The sequence below is a fragment of the Carcharodon carcharias genome, assembly GCF_017639515.1.
Source record: "Carcharodon carcharias isolate sCarCar2 chromosome 15 unlocalized genomic scaffold, sCarCar2.pri SUPER_15_unloc_1, whole genome shotgun sequence".
NCBI classification, from domain to species: domain Eukaryota; kingdom Metazoa; phylum Chordata; class Chondrichthyes; order Lamniformes; family Lamnidae; genus Carcharodon; species Carcharodon carcharias.
In genome coordinates, this window is record NW_024470553.1 from 60,899 (window position 1) to 82,291 (window position 21,393).

The 21,393-nt window shown below is 44.0% G+C and overlaps 1 long non-coding RNA gene across 2 annotated transcripts in view; it reads left to right on the forward strand.

The window, feature by feature from the left end:
* LOC121273414 overlaps nucleotides 1-21,393 on the forward strand; it is a 95,013-nt gene that overhangs the window by 32,735 nt on the left and 40,885 nt on the right. Inside the window, exon 1 of one of the 2 annotated variants that reach the window (XR_005942019.1) lies at nucleotides 11,587-11,682. The exons of the other annotated variant lie outside the window; for it this stretch is intronic. This is a non-coding gene — a long non-coding RNA (uncharacterized LOC121273414). Of the gene's footprint in view, nucleotides 1-11,586; nucleotides 11,683-21,393 lie in introns of those variants that run through there. 2 annotated transcript variants of the gene reach the window in all.

Sequence of the window (21,393 nt, forward strand, 5' to 3'; positions counted from 1 at the left end):
GAGGTCATGAGTATGGCAAGCCACAGAGTACACAGGTATTTATCCAAAAAATTCCCTTTTCATAAAAAGAAAAAGATTTTTGCATGCACTATCATTTACAAGTTATGCAACATACATAGATCATTATGGAAATTATGATGCATGAACAAAAAAACTTTGTTCATTCTAGTCTGTACCAGTTTCATCTGTGAGGAGAGTGTGAGAGGAGGACCCTGGGAAAGGCAGTCAGCAGCACCTAGAGGAGAGTGTGAGAGGAGGATCCTGAGCCAGACAGTCAGCGGCACCAAGCACCTAACATCACGGGAGAAACATAAGTTCATTGGTTGATAAGAAATTGCTGTTAGGGAGTGTCATCAAGTAGCTGAGAATTAGAAAAACACATTCCTTAAGTAAGAAACACAAGCAATAGGGAAATAAAGTCGAAGTTATGTAAAATAAAGTTGAATAAGTAAACCAGAGTAAAATAAAGTTAATGCATGGGAAGTAAATTGAAGCCATGGCAAGGCAACTCAGTCATGTGGAATGCATGTCCTGTAACATGTGGGAAGTTGTGGATGCTACCAGTGTCCTAGACAACCACCTGTGCAGGAAATGTCACAAGCTGCACAACCTTGAGCTCCTTCAGAGAGGTGGTCACACCGCAGCTTAGGAGACTGGAGGCTGAAAGGGAATGGGTGACCACCAGGCAGCCCAAGAGAACTAGGCAAGTAGTACAAGAGTTACCTGGGACCCCGCTCACCAATCAGTTTTCCATTTTTGATACTGGTGAGGGTGTTGGTTCCTCGGAGGAGTACACTCAAAGCCAAGTTTGTGGCACCACAGGCAGAGGCTGTACAGGAGGGGAGGAAGAAGAGGGGAAGAGCAGTAGTAATAGGGGATTCTTTAGTTAGGGTAACAGACAGGCTTTTCTGTGGCTGTAGACATGACTCCAGGATGGTATGTTGTCTCCCTGGTGCCAGGGTCAAGTGTGTCACGGAGTGACTGTAGGACATTCTTCTGGGGGAGAGTGATCAGCCAGAGGTCGTGGTCCATGTTGGTACAATGAATTAGGGAGGAAAGGGGATGAGGTCCTGAAAGCAGATTTCATGGAGCTAGGAAGGAGATTGAAAAGCAGGACCTCTAAAGCACTCATCTCAGGATTACTCCTAGGCCCACATACAAGTGAATATAGAAATAGGAGAATTGAACGAATAAACATGTGGCTGGAAAGCTGGTGTAGGAGGGAAGGCATCAGATTCTTGAGGCATTGGACTGGTTCTGAGGAAGGTGGGATCTGTACAAGCTACCACTGAACAGGACTGAGATGAATATCCTCAGAGGGAGATTTGCTAGTGCTGTTATGAGGGTTTTACATTAGATTGGCAAGGAGATGGGAACCTGAGGGCAAATTCAGAGCAGGGAATGGGAGATGGAGAATTAGTGAGTGACTCTGAAAGACAAAGCAGCACAGATTAAAAAGCGTACAGCACAGGAATTTGGCAGTGTTAAAAGGTGTATATGTAAATGCAAGGAGTATGGTTAATAAAGCTGATGAGCTGAGGGCACAGGTAGACATATGGCAGCATAATATCATCGCTACAATGGAAATGTGGCTTAAAGAGGGGCAGCTCAGCATCCCTGAATAGAGTTTTCAGGCAGGTTATGGAGAGTGATAAAAAAAGGTGATTTAGACTAAATGTGGGAGGCATGATTGGGAAATTTTCAGATGACACAAAAAATTGGCTCTGTAGTTGATGGTGAAGAGGATAGCTGTCGACTCCAGAATGATATTGATGGCTTGAGTGGGCGGAGAAGTGGTAAATGGAATTCAATCCAGAAAAGTGTGAGGTAATGCATATAGGGAGGAGAAACAAAGCGAGGGAATAGTCAATAAATGGGAAGTTACTGAGACGGATTGAGGAAGTGAAAGACCTTGGAGTGCATGTCCACAGGTCCTTGAAGGTGGCAGGACAAGTGGACAATGTGGTCAAGAAAGCTTATGGAATGCTTTCCTTTATTGGGCGAGCTATTGAATACAAAAGCAGGGATATAATGATGGAACGGTATAAAACGCTGGTTAGGCCACAGTTGGAATTTTGTGTACAGTTCTGGTCATCACATCACAGGAAGGACATAATTGGTTTGGAGAGGGTGCAGAGGAGATTTACAAAGATGATACCAGGACTTGAAAATTGCAGCTATGAGAGAGACTAGATAGGCTCGGGATGTTTTCCTTAGAACAGAGGAGGCTAAGGGATGACCTAATTGAGGTGTACACAATTATGAGGGGCCTAGATAGAGCAGACAATAAAGACTTGTTTCCCCTAGCTGAGGGGTCAGTTACCATGGGGCATAGATTTAAGGTGATTGGTAGAAGGATTAGAGGAGACATGAGGAAAAACTTTCACCCAGAGGGTGGAGGGTGTCTGGAATTCACTGCCTAATTCAGTGGTTGAGGCTGAAATGCTCAACTCATTTAAAATATGTGGATCTGCATCTGAAGTGCTATAACCCGCAAGGCTATGGACCAGGTGCTGGAAACTGAGATTAAAGTGAGCGGCTAGTTTCTTTTTCTCTTTTGGCTGGTGCAGACACAATGGGCTCAATGGCCTGTTCCTGCCACAACTTTCCTAAGGTTCGATGGTTCTGTATCTCTAACATATGCAATCTTTAAAGCATTCAGGGCTTCTAATGTCATGTGTACATGTTGTTGATGTTGTTGTTGGCTGTTCATCTGGTGCCTGCTGATTCCTGGGGTGATGTTGCCTCCCCGGACAATGTCGTTGCTGCTGACCCATTGCATTTGTTGGGGAACAGTTGACCTCTGGGATTGATGGCCATTCAGTTCCTTCTGTTTCCAAATCAGATCCTCCTCATGAGATGTTTTTAAGTCTTTCATGGGACATGCAGGTCACAGGCTAGGCCAGCATTTTTATTGCCCATCCCTGATTGACCTCGAAGGTGGTAGTGAGCCACTGCAGTACATGTGGTGTAGATACATCCACAGTGCTGTCAGGGAGGATGTTTCAGGACTTTGACCCAATGACAGTGAAGGAACGGCCAAAAAGCTCCAAGTCAAGATGCTGTGTGGCTTGGGTGGGAAGTTGCTGCTGGTGGTGTTCCCATGCACCTGCTGCCTTTGGCTTTCTAGATGGTAGACGTCGTGGGTTTGGAAGGAGCTTTGGTGAGTTATTTCAGTGCATCATTTAGATGCTATACACTGTTGCCACTGTGCATCGGTGGTGGAGGGAGTGGTTGTTGAAGGTGATGGATGGGGTGCCAATCAAGCGGTCCGCTTCCTCCTGGATGGTGTTGAGCTTCTTGAGTGTTTTTGGAGCAGCACTCATCTGGGCACGTGGAGAGTATTCCGTCTCACTCCTGAATTGTGCCTTGCAGATGGTGGACAGGCTTCGGGGAGTCAGGAGGTGAGTTATTCTCCACAGATGTCTGCTGAGAAGGAACAGCTTCTTCAGTTACATGGATAGGTCTGCTGTTGCAATGATATATCTGGTCATCCACATTCATCATATACAATTCAGATCAAGACTGCTCTACACAGGTCCCACATTGCCAAGTGGGCTGATTTTTGTTCAGTGCATTAAATGTTTGCAATCTGACTGGATCTCCAACTCCCAGCTCTGGCAATGATATGGCTGCTTTATCAAACTGAAATTTGGCTTTCTGTTGTTTTGCTTGGATTTTGGCACCCATTCCTGTTACTACTTCTGGCTTCAGTATTTTTTTGGTATTGGAAGAGTAGTCCGGGTGCAGAGTGAAGTTAGTTGCTGGACTGGACTATTTCCCATGCCTTCAGCAGGTATGTTTCTCCACTCTAAGATTGCCTTGTACACATCTGTGCTGGATCTGATTGACTGCAGAGATCCAATTCAAAGGGAATTCTGCAAAAGCCATCCACGTTTCATAAGCCACCAGAATCTACCAGTCTGCAAGGACAAAGGACCCTGCAAACCCTTTTAAAATTCGTAATGGTTGAAACATGAATAATTTTCAGAATCCGGACAAAGGAATATATATCCCTGTCAAAGCAAAAGTGGATAGGTGGGAGCCTTGAGACAAGACCCCATAGCTGGAGGATCCTCTAACACTGTCTTGCTGTACTGCAAATCAGTCTGCCAATTTTTTATCTAGAAAGCAGCAGCTCAGAAAAAGGGTCCTATCCAGGTTTGAATGCCCCCACCACGCTCTGCGCCCCCCCCCCCCCCCATCTACACTGTTCCTACTGGAATTACTGAACTTCTATGCCAGCACCTATGAGACTAATTTGTCTGTACATGCCTAACCCATCATGGATGTCATCTCCACTGGAAAAGTGAATTATCCAGCATCAGTCTTCAACCTGCTGACCTCTGTGAAGGAATACACCATTTGAACTTTGATTCTGGGCTCTGGAGTCATGTGAGAAAATATTTCTTTGCTCAGTGGTCTTTGCACTGTAAATCTTTCTTTCTCTATCCCTCTTTTATTGAATGAATGCACCAGGGGTCACATAGTGACTCCTCACTCCTGCATTTTGAGTTTGTGTGAATAAACTAATGCTCTGAGTTTACCCTATCTTGTTTTTGCTGTGGGGTTATTAATAAAAATTGGATCACACCAAAACTGAGGGGTTGGAAATACGCCACCACTTATGAAGGAGGAAATCAAAATCAAATAAACCTTTCTGTTTACAGAAGGGTGGTGAGAGGAGAAATTAGGGCTGTTTAAATTAAACCTCCTCCTGTCCATAACACTTTGGGATAATAACTCTAGTTCCTTTATACAAGACGCCATCTTGGGCAATCACCTTATCCCTGTATGCCCAATACACTCTTATAGCAACAGGCGTGGCCTTGGTGGTTTCAGGCCAATCCTTTCATCACAATGTCCTGGAGTACTTGGAGAGTTGACTTTCGTATAGTTTTCTTGATCTGAGCAAGATGCTCGTCTGTCAGATTGAACTCTCTGCTGGGTTGATGACCTCCAAAGCAGGCCGTGCTGTTGTTTCTTGTTGAAACTGGAAGATTTCACAACCTGTACCAACATCAACTTTCTTCAAAGGGAGTGCAGCTGTTGCTAGCATGTCGCTGATGTACATCTGTTTTCCTTGCTTGTACTTGACTTAGAAATGATATCACTGCAAATAAAATAAATTCCTTGGCAGATACTTTGGAGCAGATAGAAGCAATTTAAGAAAGATGCTTTGAAATGGTTTGTAGCAGACTCTCCCATCACTTTCCCCCTCCCAAACAATTACTGATTAAAATGCTGTCGATCAAAGACAGTAGCCAGGCACTCAGTCTCAACCATTCAGTTTGTGTTAATGGTCTAGATGCAAACTCAACTGGTTGTCCTTGCTGCATGAGGTCCAAGTCCTGTTTTGCTAGCATCACATTGCAGCATGGCTTTATGGTGGACAGCATTGTGCTGGTGATGTTGTCACTAGTAGTTTGATGTGAGTGAAAGCTGCATTTTGTTCTGTGTCCTAATGCCACTGAATATCATTTACAGTGAGCTCGTGTAGAGGTTCACACTGACAACAAATTGGGCAAGAAGTTGGCTAAGTAGGTTACAAATATTTGCACTGTATTCACATCTGTTGGTTGCTGCATCACTGCTTGGGCCTTATTAAGATCAGGGTGAAGTCTTTTCGCTGTCATTACATGACCTATGTACTTCACGTCAGTCATCTTCAGTTGCAGTTTTTTCTTGTTCAGTTTCAGGTTCACCTGGCGAGCACTTTCTAGCAGTCTCACTAGATTCTGATCATGGTCTCCGATAGCATCTTTTATCATATCTCCACATCCATCGACTAGCAAATCATCCACAATCGCTTCCACTCCTGGAAGCAGATTGACTATCTTATGCTGTCTGCATTTACCATTCCTGAGCAACAATGCTCAACCATCTGTACCTCCCAAATTGCATCCAGAACGTTGTCAGGAAACTCCTATATCCATTCTTTGCATCTAGGGTAGTGAAGACCTTTGTCTTGGCAAGTTTGTGACAACAGGTTTTCAATGTTGGCATGGGGTAGTGAGATCTCATCAAAGTTTTATTGATTCTTTTGGATCTGTGCACATTCTCAGTTTTCCAGGTGTTTTAACTGCTATCATGCTGTGAATCCAGTCTGTAGGGGCTGTCAGTTGATTACTCCCATTTCTTCAAGTTCCTCGATCTTGTCTTTAAGGCTGGTGTTGAGGGGAGCTGCAGCTCTCCTTGGAAGATATGGAGTTGGCCTCACACTCTCAACTACTTCAAGATGATATTCACTAGGAAGACATTCAAGATCTGTGAAAACATCTTTGTAATTTGTCAGGATCTGTTCAGCAGCCCAATGGTTTTGTGCCATGCAAAATACTGAAAATCTCTCCCTGTATGTGAAGGGTTACCAGTCCAAGCTTTTGACTTGTTTCAACTGAGCTGAAGGGAATTTGCTTAGTGCCCACTATCTTCTTTCTTCCTATTGCATTGGACTCTCAGCTTAGTTTGTTCTCTTGGGGCAATCATCATTCCACCATAGAGCCTCAACTTTACCTTCAATGGCTTTATTTTTGGGTCATCATCTTGACCAGCTTCACACAAGTCTACAAAGCTCAAGATGTTGCACATATGACCGGTATGTATCTATCACTTCAAATTAACTTGATGCTCTCCTTGTGCTGTCATCATTCCACCAGTCACAAACCATTTTTTATCTTGAGACTTGATGGTGCCAAACTGTTCGAGGGTATAGAGAGATTCACTGGAATCATCACCTGACATCCCTCCAGCAACCATCTTTATAGACTTGCTTTCAGCAAAAGACGTGCGTTCAACGTGATTCCATTTTTTGCGTTTAGAGCACGGCTTTCCCCACGTTGGACATGCTTTTTTTTCTTTTGTGTGATGTTCTCCACAGTATATATATCCTGTACTTTGGCCTTGATCATTCTGCAGGTGTCTCCGTAAACAGTCCTTCCTTTTCTCTATTGTCTTGTGCTTTAAAGGCTCAGACTGCCTCTCAGCAAACTGCAAAAACCCTTCAGTTCTCCCGTCAATACTCTCTGGCTGATGATTGCCTGGATGAGTGCAGCTCCTACAACACTCAAGAAGCTCGACACCATCCAGCACAAAGCTGCCTGCTTGATTGGCACTACATCCACAAACATTCACTCCCTCCACCACTGACACAGCAGCAACAGTGTGTACCATCTACAAGATGCACAGCAAGAACTCACCAGGGTTCCTTAGGCAGCACCTTCCAATCCCACAACCACTACCATCTAGAAGGACAAGAGGCAGCAGACACATGGGGTGGAATTTAACGCCAGCGGGATTTTATGGTCCCGCCGAAATGAATGGACTTTTGAATGGCTCACTGCATTTTATGGCCCCACTCCCGCCACAACGGAGCTGTTAAATTTCACCCATGGGAACACCACTACCTGGAAGTTCCCCTCCAAGCCAATCACCATCCTGACTTGGAAATATATCGCTGTTCCTTCACTATCGCTGGGTCAAAATCCTGGAACTCCCTCCCTAACAGCGCTTTGGGTGTACCTACACCACATGGACTGCAGCGGTTCAAGAAGGCAGCTCACCACCACCTTCTCAAGGACAATTAGGGATGGGCAATAAATGCTGGCCCAGCCAGCGAAGCCCATATCTCATGAATGAATTTTTAAAAAGTGAACCACCTCCGAGCTTCCGTACACGTCAATAGTTTTCTTGAGAGTAAGCTTCTCTTCTCTCAGCAGACATGCTCCCATAGTAGATTCTCCCGTTCTGAAGACAGTCCTACCTCTGAGATCATCTTTCAATTTGCCGAAACTCAAAATTCTACTAGGCTTCTCAGTGCAGTCACATACTGAACAACAGGGCCTGAGAGAGGGGGATGGATGCAGACGGTGCCAAACACCAGGGCCCGGGGCTATGGAGGATGGGGGGGAGCGCCTGGGCTTGTTGCTGTAAATGGAGTTTCTTGCCCCCTGGCCTGAGCAGCCAGAAGCTGAGCTGCAGACCTGAAGGAACAATTTTAAAAAAAAGTCAGAACCATCAGCTTGAGAGTGCCAATGTTTTTTTTAAAAGCTGGCTTGTCATGTCAGTTTCACTGTGCCGCTGTGGCTGCCGCTTCTGACCTTCAGGCAACTTTGTTGCTCTGAATCTTTTTGAAGAGCCCGCCAGAAAACCATGAAGCTGCCCAAAGGTCAACGGTAGCAGTACAGCAACTGAAATGTTCCTGCATGAAAAATGGTAAGTGAAATCTCTTCGAGCTAATCGGCTGCTGGAGGAGTTGGTGGTGGGGGGAGATGGTTTGGGGGGTGCGGGTGTCTGGGGGTGTTGGGCGTGTGAGGTGGGGGGAAGTTGGAGGTGTTGGGATGGCATGGGGAAGATTAGGGTGGGGTGGGGGTGTCACTCTTTTGGCACTGTTGGAGTTTTTTTATTTATTAAGTACATTTTTCCTTTTTAGGCTGTAAATTCAAATACAACAACACAATTTGTATTGTGCTGTTTTATTTGAATTCACAGCCTAAAATAGAAAACGGGTCATACAGACTTGAAATGTTAACTCTGTTTCACTCTCCTCAGATACTGTCAGACCTGCTAAGCTTTTCCAGCATTTTCTGTTTTAATTTCAGATTTCTAGCATCCGCAGTATTTTGCTTTTAATACAATTTGTTTGACAGCTTCTGGAGAAAAGGGGAACAATCCAATTCTTGAGTTAAGGCCTCACTTAATTTATGTGCCTTTTATCATTCTTCTCTGAAAAATTCAGATCAACAATTCAATCTACATTTTTCCTAAGATGCTAGTAAATGTCTTTTGATAAATCCTGGGAATAGTGTCATTAGCATAAAAGGGCAGATGCCATTTATGTATATTGTGGGTCGGTGCCAGAGAAGTCAGAATGGTAAGGTTGTATTATCTGCAGTGTTGAATTGTTTTGTAAATGTAGTGGTTTATTTGTAGCCACTTTCCTAACATCCGTTGATTGCTCTGTGATTAAATATCCTTAGAGAATCAGCAATGGACCTCCAATTTCACCATTGCTATGGTCACACTGCCTAATGCAATGAAGGAAGGACAAAAGCTACATTGATACAACAGCTTTCATGATGTCTCAAATCACTTTACAGCCAATAACATACTTTTGATTAGTCACTGGTATAATGTAGGCAATGTTATCAAGTGGTAGAGCAAGCTCGAGGGGATGAATGGCTTACTCCTGCTTCTAATGCATATGTTCATATATCATTCTATCAATGTCTTGGGGTTACCATTGATCAAAAACTGAACGAGACTAACCCTATAAATATTGTGGCTACTAGAGCACTTCAGAGGCTAGGAAGCCTGGTGCAAATAACTCACCTCCTGACTCCCCAAAGTCTGTCCACCATCTACAAAGCACAAATCAGGAGTGCGATGGAATACTGTTCACTTGCCTGGATGAATGCAGCTCCAGCAACACTCAAGAAGCTTGACACCATCCAGAACAAAGAAGTCCACTTGATTGGCACCCCATCCATAAGCATTCACTCCCTCCACCACTGACATACAGTAGCAGCAGTGTGTACCATTTACAAGATGCACTGCAGGAGCTCACCGAGCCTCCTTAGATAGCATCTTCCAAACCCACGACCACCACCATCTAGAAGGACAAGAGCAGCAGACAGATGGGAACACCACCACCGAAAGTTTCCCTCCAAGTCACTCATCATCGTGACTTAGAAATATATCACCGTTCCTTCACTGTCGCTGGGTTAAAATCCTAGAACTCCCTCCCTAACAGCACTGTGGGTGCACCTACAACACATGGACTGCAGCAGTTCAAGAAGGCAGCTCACCACCACCTTCTCAAGGGCAATTAGGGATGGGAAATAAATTTTGGCTTAGCCAGTAACACTCACATACATGAACGAAGAAAAAGAAATTCTGGATGGATCAGATGAGATGAGCTGGGCTAGATGACCTTTGCCATCCATAATTATCTTGCGAACAGAGGATGGAATCATAGTTGGAGTTCTGTTTATTTTGTTGCTAATGGAATTTCACCGTGAACAGGCTTTGTGGGGTGAAATTGCCAGGACAGCAGGGCATAATGGGCTCATAGTGAATCGGTAACCTGTCTTATCCTGTACATGGTTCTTAAGAGCCTTTTACATTGACTTCAATCTTGTCCTTTTGTCTACTTACCTTTTAGTCCAGTCTATCTTGGTGGCTTTATAAGTTTTTGAGGAAGGAAATATCACGATAAAGTTGCGTTGCACAGTAGATATTGAAAATATATTGTAGAGGGAAGCAGTGGTCAGCAGAGACCTCAGACTAGCTGATCAAGAAAACATGGATACAATTGTGAACCATTCAGTCTTTGTCGTCTGGCTGTTAAAAGTTGTGTTGCACAGGGACACCTGGGGACTCCAATGCTACTCACCGACCATAAAGGTTGTTTAATCATTCTACTTTGTTGCTCAGGAGCCATTTGATCTTTCTACCCTGTGAGATTACTGATAAAATAGAATCGCATTGCATCCCTTCTATGGAATAATTATATTGAATAATATCATGCACCCAAGCAGGAGAAAGTCATATAATTCTTCTACAAAATGGAAAAGATCTTGTGCAGTTTATCTGGGTTGCAAGTACTGAATCTTTCCTCCAAATGTGAATTTACTGTTACCATGTTCATATGGTGCAATGTGCAGAACACGTTAATGAGGGCTGAAGCATTCACCAAAATCAGCTTTATCATCTGCACAGTGTTATAAATAACTAATAGGACATTTTCATGTCAGATTAAGTATATTGCACAATGCTGATAAGTAAAATTTGTACTCTGTGGTTTAATAGTCACTGTGGGATCACCTATAGTGTGCACATAAAATAACACTGCCTATAGATTGTTGTGGCTCCTAACATTAATGATCCATGCTGCATATATATTGGATGATATTTGTACTCAGATGTCAACAATAGGCTTTATCATTTTACCGGCACCTTTCTGTGATTGGTGAAAGGGGGAAAAATACCATGCGTGATTGAGAGGAAGGGTTAAGTGTGGGGGGTGGGGAATAAGGGGCCTGGAAAGAGGAGAAGCACCAGGGCCCATGATTTCTCTCCCTGACCCTGCTGATCAATATTCTCCCTCTCTTCCCGAGCTCCAGTATTAAACATATAGCATTCATAAATGAAGTTGGTGGAGGGTTCAAAGTGGGTTTCAAGGCCTCCAAAATGTTACACGTCTGGCTTTTCTACTCTTCAGTGAGGTCTAAAATGCAATGCAGCTTGTAGCACTCTTTCCTCAGCACTGATAACAGAGTTGCTACTCTATTTGTTTAGGTTTCTTGTTTAACACAGTGGCAATCTCATAATTCTGCCACTGGGACTGGAAGAAATTCCAATTCACTCTCAAATCCCTTTTCATTTCCACAGATGGAATATTCAAAGCCATAATGACTCACCAGATGTCATTGTGTATAGAGTTACAGACTGAAGTTTTAATTATTCTCTGCTGTTTTTTTTACAGCTGCTGGTTCTCTTACAGCAATGAAAATCTACTCAATCCTAACTGCACGCTCCTGACACTATGGGCACGATTTCCAGCTCAGCATGTGGGCGCGCGCCCGACACACCAGCTTGAAATAGCGCGTGATAACACCAGACGAGCGTCCTTACATCATCGCACATTTTGCGCAACATTTCTGTCTGCAGCCCGCCCACCGACAAGTAAGAGGGTAATAAGCCCATTAATCAATTAATTAAATTGAATTTTCACTGCCCGTCCGACATTACGGTTGGCGGGCAGGTGAATAGGCCAAGTGGCCTTTGCATTTTTTGTGAAGTCTCATCTATGGGCAGGATGAGGTTTCCAACAATGATTGAAAAAAACTAAAACATTTTTAAAGTAATTTTTCACATGTCCCTGTTCATGTGACAGAGTCACATGTGGGGACATGTTTTCCTTGTTTTTTGAACCTTTATTTTCATTTTAAAAATCTTCCGCTTCCTGAGGCAGCTCTGTGCCTTCAGGGGGCTTTCAGTGAGTGCATCCCTGCATATACACAAACTTCAGCACTCGCGTTCCTCCCGCCCCCACCCTGGCAGTTTTGAGGCTCCTAGCGTGTGTTTCACGCTGGCTGGCTGTTAATTGGTTAGCCAGGGTGAAGTCACAGTTGGGGCCCATAAGAACATAAGAAATAGGAACAGGAGTAGACCAATCAGCCCCTCGAGCCTGCTCCGCCATTGAATATGATCATGGCTGATCTTCTTGTGTTTCAATTTCCACATTCCCATCTGACCCCAGTAACCTTTAGGTTCCTGGACCTGCCCGTTGTGTCTGCCCAATGAGGGGAAATCCTCCCCCATGTTCCATCTGGTGTGTAAAATGGTTAATGCCCAAAACCCTTATTTACAAATGATGGCATCAGAGGTTGCATGAGTGTGGCAAGCCACAGTGTACAAAGACATATATCCAAACACATTGAAAGGGAAATGAAGAAATGTCAAAAGAGGATAAAAAGAAGCAAGTTTGAGGGCAAGAAATGATAAGAAAGTTTAATAAACAGTACTGGTACTGATATACCACCAGGATTCATAATAAGAGAATCTTGGTAAGGGAATGGGACTGTGTAGAAGGCTGTTTCAGAGAGTGAGCAGTGGCACACTCAGGCCAATGGTACCTTGCTATGCTGTATGATTCTATGCTATAGATCCACATCTGCCGAACTAAAAACAGCAAGTGTATTCCCATCAACAGATCCTCTTTCCATTCCTGTATCGCTAGAGTCATCTCTAGAGTTCCCAGCTGAACTACCATTGTCCACTCCTCTTTCTTATCTATATGCTTCCCCTTGGTGACACCATAAACAGGCACAAGGTTGGCTTCCATATATAGGTTTGATGGCATCCAGCTATACCACTCTATTACTTCTCTTAAACCTTACCCCCTCCATGTTGGCACCCCTGCATTGCCTGTCTCACATCAAATCATTAAGTTGCAACTTCCTCCAACTGACCAGTGGGAAGACCAAAGCCAATGTTTATGATTCCCAACATAAACTCGATTCCATTTGCCTTCAGTGGACACTCACTGTGGTTCAAAAACAAACTGTCCTAATGACCTAGACCTGAGCTTCAGATAACACATCATATTCGTTATTGGGTCTGCTAAAAATCAACTGCACAACAATCTCCGCAACCCTTTTACTGCTGAAACCTTTATCTGTGCTTTTTTAAATCTCTGGAGCCAATTACTGTAATGTTCTCATTGCTGGATGGAGAAAGAAAGGGTGAAAAGCAGGGAAGAGCAGAAAGTGTGGCTGGGAAAGGGGCGAAAGAAGATTTGCCCCATTGCAGTGGAGATAGAGATCAAACCTGTTTTGTACTCAGCTCATCTGCTGCTGAACCCTCACCCTTACCTTTGTTATCTCTAGACTTGACTATTTCAACAAGGTAGATGCGTCCCACACTCTACCCTCCATAAACTTGAGATCATCCAAAACTCTGCTGCTCATATGCTAACTGGTCCTGTTCACTCATTATCCCTGTGTTCAGTGACCTACAATGGCTTCCAGTTAAGCAGCTCTTCAATTTTAAAATGCTCACTTTCTTTTCAAATCCCTCCATGGCCTCACCTCTCCCTATCTCTGTAATCTTCTCCAGTCCCACAATTGTCTGATATATCTGCATTCTCTAATTCCTGCCCTCTTGAACATCCCTGATTTTATTTATTCTACCATTAGGAGATGTGCCTTCTGCTGACAAGACCCTAAGCTCTGGTATTTCCTCCTTTATGAAGCTCTTTAAAACCTACCTCTTTGTCCAAGCTTTCAGTCATCTGCTGTAATATCTCCCACTGTGGGTCAATTTCGAATTTTGCTTTATAGTACTCTTGTGAAGCTTTTTGGGGCATTTCATTATGTTAAAGGCATTACAGAAATGCAAGTTGTTGTTGTAGCTCCATTAAAACATGTGTAATGCCAAGCATCATGTTTCAATACCAATGTGACTCTCACTACCAAATTCAAAGTGCCATTCAAATATTCTTTTACAACTGCCCTTGTCTGCCTTATTCTTTTACTTGTATTGAAAGTGAAACTGATTTTGGAATCATAGACAAAATGAGAGCAAACCCAGAGCCTGTCATTTTTTTTAAAGGAATTTGTTTATCACTGGTTACAATGACAAGCTGGTACAAACATGCAAGATCATATTTATGGCTTTGTGTAACTTTCTTTGATCCTCGGGGAGGTGTTAGTGTAGCGGTATTGTCGCTGGGCTAGTAATCCAGAGACTCGGTAATGCTCTGGGGACCTGAGTTCAAATTCCATCATGAACTTGAATTCATTTGAATTCAATTTTAAAAAATCTGGAATTAAAAAACTCCAGTAATGACCATGAAACCATTGGCGATTGTTGTAAAAACCCATCTGGTTCACTAATGTCCTTTAGAGAAGAAAATCTGCAGTCTTTATCTGGTCTGGCCTACATGTGACTCCAGCACCACAGCAAAATGCCCTCGAAACAAGGGCAATTTGTGATAGCCAATAAATGCTGGCCCAGCCAGCGATGCCCACATCCCATGAACGAATAAAAGTTATATATACCACAATTGTTTGTGTACATAATGAGAGCCATTGTACGTCATAGTAATTCATTGGAAGGTCATTTTAATATAACCTTCCCAGCAGGAAACAGACAGGATCAGATGAACAACACCAATTTGCAATAATATAGTGCCTTTTTAATGTAGTAAAACATCTCACGGCACTTCACATAATTTATGTCTTCCCATTCATTATCTGACAGCTGAAAAAGCCTTTTTCCAGGCAGCAACCAAGAATGGACAAGACATGAAAGTGGTGCAGGGGAATAATATTTATGTGGCTCAGAAATAGAAACATGACAGTCTAACAATGTTGTACATACTGAGCTACAAATCTTTACTCTTCCTTTTCCTAGCATTTCCACATGCTGCAACATCAATGGAGGTAGAGGCAGACTGCTCAGATCCCTGCTCTGACTGCTGAGATACTCTTAGCTGACATCTCTGGGTTTTGGAGTCCATTAGGGCTCCAACAAACACTGTTCCACCTGCACCTGGGCACAGGCAGACTTGGCCATCAGGACACAAGAGGGTACTCGGAGATGGGGGACAATGGGTGAGAAGTGAAGTGCTTTGAGCCGACTCTCCATTTCCATGTCCCCTTTCGCCATCATCCCTTCCATGTCTCATCCATACTTTCCTGATAAAAATGAGTTGAAGGACATTTGGCTGAAGATCACTAGGGTGATAAGCAGTGTTTTGATCATACGGTTTAAGTTGCATAGATACAATGCAAGCCATTGGTGAAGGCCTGCATGTCCTTGTTTCATTACTGCATTGGATACTCCATTCAGGTAGCTTCTCCTTTCATCGACGAAGAGATCATTTCAAAGGCCTGCAACATTATGCCATTCTACTTGAGATGGAATCCTCCAAGCTCTCTGCAAGTGCATGTAGTGCAGCTGGAATCCTGTCAATAAATTACATATTCCTTGTTGCTGCTTCAGAAGTAACCTGTTTGTCAACAGCCTTCAAGATGCAGCATCTATGCCCAGCTGAGCAAAGCTTGGAGTGTCCTTCTTGGCACTGCTGTCCCTGTTAAACTGCACATGAGTGAGCAGAAGATCTAAGCAACATTCAAATCAAAGGGAAGTAGGAGCTTTAAGTTGCTTGTGCTTCTCTTTATGTTTCTTGAATGGCTGCCCAGGTCATGCATCATTTATGCACAGTGAATGGAGTCATATTGTTTATAAGTAAAGCCAATTTGATACTCTGCCGAGTTTTGTGTGATATGTGCCAGAAGTTCAGACTGACATTCTGAATAAAAGATGGTTGACTTGTGACGTTCAGGTGAGGCCCATAAAGATAATTGAACGGAGGACTTTGTATTTTTAAAAAGAAAGCAACATGGAATAATGAACACTGTATGTGTCAAAATAATTCCTGGAAAATCAGGTGACTTCTGTTTGTGGCTTCTGGACAGAGACAAAATGTCTGGGAAGTTACTTAACGCAAAGGGTTTTCCAGATGCAAATTGACATCCCCTCAGCACCCTGCCTCATACAGGAAGTCCTTCTCAGGCAGTGAAAAGGGGATAATTTGTCTTCACCTGCATGATTTTGGACAGAATTTTCTGCTCATGCCAGTGACTGAAATCGTGGTGGTAAGGAGCACTAAGTTTGGTGTGATGGAAAAAGTCAGTTTCCGACCAGCGAAATATTAGTTTGGAATTTTGTTCTCCTGACTTTGATGGTAGGCAAAAGGCTGGTCGTGTTTCCCACTGATCTGTGTCAGGAACCACATTTGCATTTATTTGCATCTCATGAATGCTCATTAAAAGGCCAACTCACCAGAATCACGTTCCCCCTCCAAATTAAGCACCCCACCAATGGATAATTAGAATGGTCAGTTTCCCGATTGTATATAAGTGCACCTGGCAAGTTTCACTTCATCACTGACTTCAAAGTACATAGATGCTGCTTTCACCTACCTTTAAAAGCATTGCTGCAAAATTTTCAGCTTGAATCAGAAGTTGGGCGTGGGAAGCAATACCAGAGGGAGGGGGAAGCTGGAGGCAGGACTTGGGTGGGGATGGTAGAGGAAGACAAGAGGAAAGGGGAAAAACGGGAAGGACTAGGGGGTGATCAAGGAACAGAGTGCAATAGTGAAAGACTGTCCTGTGGCAAGAGTTATAAGACTGTCCAAGGAGGAGTCAGAGACTGTCCTGGGGCTGAAGCCAAGCTGTCGAGGGCATATTGAAGAGAGTGTCTTGGGGCTGTGCGGGCCATGTTAGAGGGCTCTGCATGGTACACATGTCTTGGCCCCGGTCTTTTGTGGAGGAAGGCCTCTCTGGGTGGTAACGGTCATGCACAGCATGGTGTGCAGAGCATGGTCAGTCGCCCTAGGAATTTGGTCCTGGGGGTAAGAGGCATGGGACTGTGAGACAGATAGCACAGCCATGGTCAGGGGAGGCATCTGCATCCTATAAATTGGTAGCTGAAGTAGGGGTGTATTGTATGATCTCATTGGGCGGTGAGGGGTGTCCCAGAAAGTTAGGGTGCCTCAAAAAGGTGTGGCCTCAAAGGTGGGGGGAATCTGACAAAGAGCATAGGAAAATCAACATCAAAGGGTTCAGTGAGGAGGACAGGATTATTAACATGGATAATGATGGGTTTAAGGTTAACAGGGGGAGGCTGGATAGTGTTGGGAGGATGGAGAATTAGGAGGGGGGTGAGGACAGGAGGGATTTGGTGGGTGATAGTGGGAGGTTGGAAGCTGGTTTCCCACATGAAGGTCAGCAGCACCATCTTCAAGTTCGCTTTGCAATGACGCAATTCGAAAATCAAGCTAGCAAAAGATCAGTCGGGGAGGGATCTCAAGATTTGTAGGAGGAGTTCAGCACAGTAAATCTTGGCCAATTGAAGGGGTACCCTATAATTTTCTTGCTCAAACCATGGAGAGCATGGCTCAGCTAAGTGCTGGACTTGAGGGTCTCATGCACAATGAATGAGCTTGGCTCCATCAATACTTTTTATTTATTCACGGGATGTGGGCTTCGCTGGCTGGGCCAGCATTTATTGCCCATCCCTAATTGCCCTTGAGAAGGTGGTGGTGAGCTGCCTTCTTGAACCGCTGCAATCCATGTGGTGTAAGTACACCCACAGTGCTGTTAGGGAGAGAGATCCAGGATTTTGACCCAATGACAGTATATTTCGATATATATATAACGGCGATATATTTCCAAGTCAAGATGGTGTGTGGCTTGGAGGGGAACTTCCAAGTGGTGGTGTTCCCATCTATCTGCTGCCCTTGTCCTTATAGATGGTAGTGGTCATGGGTTTGGTAGGTGCTGTCGAAGGAGCCTTGGTGAATTCCTGCACTGCAGGAATGGTGCACATTCAGGTGAGAATCCATTAAGTATAGGTGCTGCGGTGCATATGGTCTTAATTGGCATCTGACGCCTACATGGGCATATCAGAATGGATGCAAGCTCTAAGAATCAATGGCAGAGACAGCATGAGCCCTGCAAACCTCCATCTTCCCAGCGCATTGGTCAGGGGTTCAAGGCACCATGTTTGCAGTCAGGACATAAGTACAAGGACTGGGTATTCATAGTTGTTGTAAAAGCCACTGGAACACAACCAACACAAGGTTGACTGTGGCTCCTAGGACTTGGGTCTTTTGACCCTCATGAAGTCCCTCATTGTGAATGCACTTTCATGTCTGAGGGGGAAGATCAGCCACTGTAGTCCTCCAGGATGATATCATCCTGCAAGAGGTGGATTTGGTACGCATGTGCAGACTAAGGGAAAGTCAAGGGCTGGAGAATGCATAGCTGCCTTGTATATGGATGAAGGCAATTCAAAGGAAACTACCATTGATTGCTCAATTGTATCCATTCACAGAAACAAGGTGGAGTAGAGAATGCAGGCTGAAGCAATGCTGCCTTCTTAATAGCCTTGATTAGAATGAGGAGAAGGGCCCCTCGCCAATTGGCACAGCTCAGGGAAGAGTGTCGCCCTGAGGAACAAGAGCCCCAGGAAAGCTCCTGCTGAGGAGGGGCCAAATCCATAAGGACGTTTGGCATGACCGAGGGTCTGTGGAAGACACATCTCATACATGGACATGAGCAAAAAACAGTGCCACAGATGTCTTCGCTTATCCAGGGATGTGGTAGCTCATATTTTCCACATTCTCCCCAAGATGGTAAAACAAGCCCAAATTGGTCTGTTCAAAACAATTCCCCAAAATGGTGAAATTCCCCTTGGTTCATGTATAACCAGCCCACAACCGCACATAGTCTCCAGAATGGAAATTTCCACCCCATATTTCTGTTCTACAGAAGCTCAGCCACAATTTCACAGGAAAACCAAGAAACCTCCAACCTCCAATGTCTTCAAACAAACGAGAGAAAGAATCCTTCAGGCCTGGATTGCTTTTCATCTTAAACATGTTATGATCCCCAGCTGAGGTCACCCCTGGTCAAGCCTAATCCCAGACCCAGCTTGATAAATCCTAACTTGTATTTGTTTGTTTAGATATGTGGAGAGTGGCTGCTGAACAGAGTCACAGGAGTCAGCTAATGACCTTTTAACAAAAGAATAAAACATTTATTAAAGAAGAAAAGATGAATTATATTACAATACTCCTTCACCCACAACTATACCTTCACAAATATATACAAATTTTTAAAGATAACACAAGTTACAAAACCTATCTCATACCCTAGTGTCCACAGTAAGTACATAGTCCATGTACCAGCAGGCACCCTGTGGTCAGACACACCACACTCTGAAACCAAGTGACAAATGCCACCTCAAGCAGATGGTATCAATCTCTCCTCAACTCCCCTCAGATGCTTGTCACACCGTGAACCTACTGGTTTCATCACACTCTGTCTTTTACATAAGGATTTCCAATCTTTACTCTCTAAGACCTCGCTTTGGAATCTTCCCCGAAACCGACACTTTCTCTCAGATGCTTTCCACAAGGGTTCACCTCTAGGGTTTCAAACTCTCCTTCCAATGATCCTCTTCCCTGGGTCGCCATATGCATTCAAGCCGTCTTCCATGCTCTCTGTCTCACCAACTCAGCATTAACAGTACACCACTGCGTCACATGCCCATAGCAAAGAGTTACAGACCTTCAGCCATCTCTTTGGACCTTCTTGCCTCTTGTAAGGTGTTCTCATTTTAAATCTGCTTTCTGCAGCTTTTGAGCCTCTTTAAATCTGAAGCTTAGAGCCTTTCTTTCTGCCCCTCACTCTTAACTTCACTTAACAGGACCTTTTACAGGTTCGTGTCCTTTGACCAGATGGTCTGCTTGGGACTTTCTCCTGTTCAACTCGCCTAGATTCTTGGGGTTTTTCTTTATCTTGGGACTTACTATCTGTCTCCTTTGCTCCTGTCTCTCCTGGCAGCTACTTTTAAAACCAACTGAACCTCAAGCAGCTTCCAAAATCAAATTGTTGTTTCTCTTCTCCCGTGTGTGGCTGTGGGAGGGACCTGCCTCTCTGGACCCCTGTTGCTAGGCAACAGCCCAATTCTTCTACTCTTGTTTGTTTACTTTAGCTGCAACAATCTTAAAAACCTCATTAGAAATGCAGGCAACTAAAACTCAATGTTACCTTTCTTAACACACAAATACAGAACTACAAATCAAACTTAAATTTTAAAGCTAAAGCTCATCCCTAACACTTACAAATACCAGTATAACTTAGTTAAACTATCTCTACTTCCTAACAAATGTGGCTAGTTCCTTGTCACTCTAATAGTAACCTAGTACCTGTTTCATCTCCAGAACTCATCTTTTCTTGTGTGTATGTGCGTCTGTGTGTTTGAGGGATTGGGTGTTTCATTGCATTTACTTTTTGGGTGTTATGTAAATAAATGTTTATCCTTTCTTTTGATGTAAACTTACCAGAAAGCCTGTTTGTGTCTATTTTTTTTAAATCACAACACTCAAAAGATTTAAAAGACTCCTTCTCAAAAACATATCTTGTTGCAGTCAGCTGAGAGATGAAGGAAAAAAGGGGCAAGATATCCCACCACCTTTCCCCATGTGTTACAAACTAAAATCATCAGCCTTGACGTAATTCTATTTTAGTTTCCACCAATCCGACTTACCTTAAAGTCAAAAGCAGAGGTTGGGAATTCCAAGTCCCAGCAGACCCCGGAGTTTCCATGCGTGTATGGACTGGGAGTAAGCTACGTACGCACTATTCAGCATTTTAAGTTCTTTGGGCCAAGGAAGGGCCCAAGGAAAAAATGGTGTGAAAACCCAGGACATATAACAGGGAGCAGAGCACCATTGCAGAGAAGAGTCCCAGGCAGGGGACAGGAAGAGGGGACAGGGAGAGGTTCCAAACAGAGAGGGGGCAGGGAGGGATCCCAAAAAAAGAGGAGTCCCAGACAGGGGACAGAGACAAGTCCCAGTTCAGTTAAGGAAAGAAAGAGAAGAGCAGAGATGGAGGCTCCAATCAGAGAAAGGGCTGCGATTGGCAGAGTTGAAGGGATGAAGGCTCAGGACAAGCCCTGAAGATCCAAGAAGGCAGCAGAAGGTTGGTGACTCTGTGTTGCGGGCTATTGGGCGAAGGTACCTTTTGGAGCAGTAATATTCTGCTTGTCACAGCCAAAAAGCTGAAGTTGTGCTTGTGAGTTGGTGCTTGAATGCATATTCGGGAATCCAGGGGAATAGAGTCTTGGGAGATGAGATTGAAACCCTGTAAGATGGTCCATCATTGATGTCATCCATATTGGAGTGACTTTTGGAGAGAATTCCAAGACGAGATCTTTGAAAGTGAAGACTGGATTCCCTTGTGACAGGGACAGTTTCAGTGAGACTAATTGACTCACAGTGTTTACTGACATCTGGGTGGGTTGTTGAGAAATCCA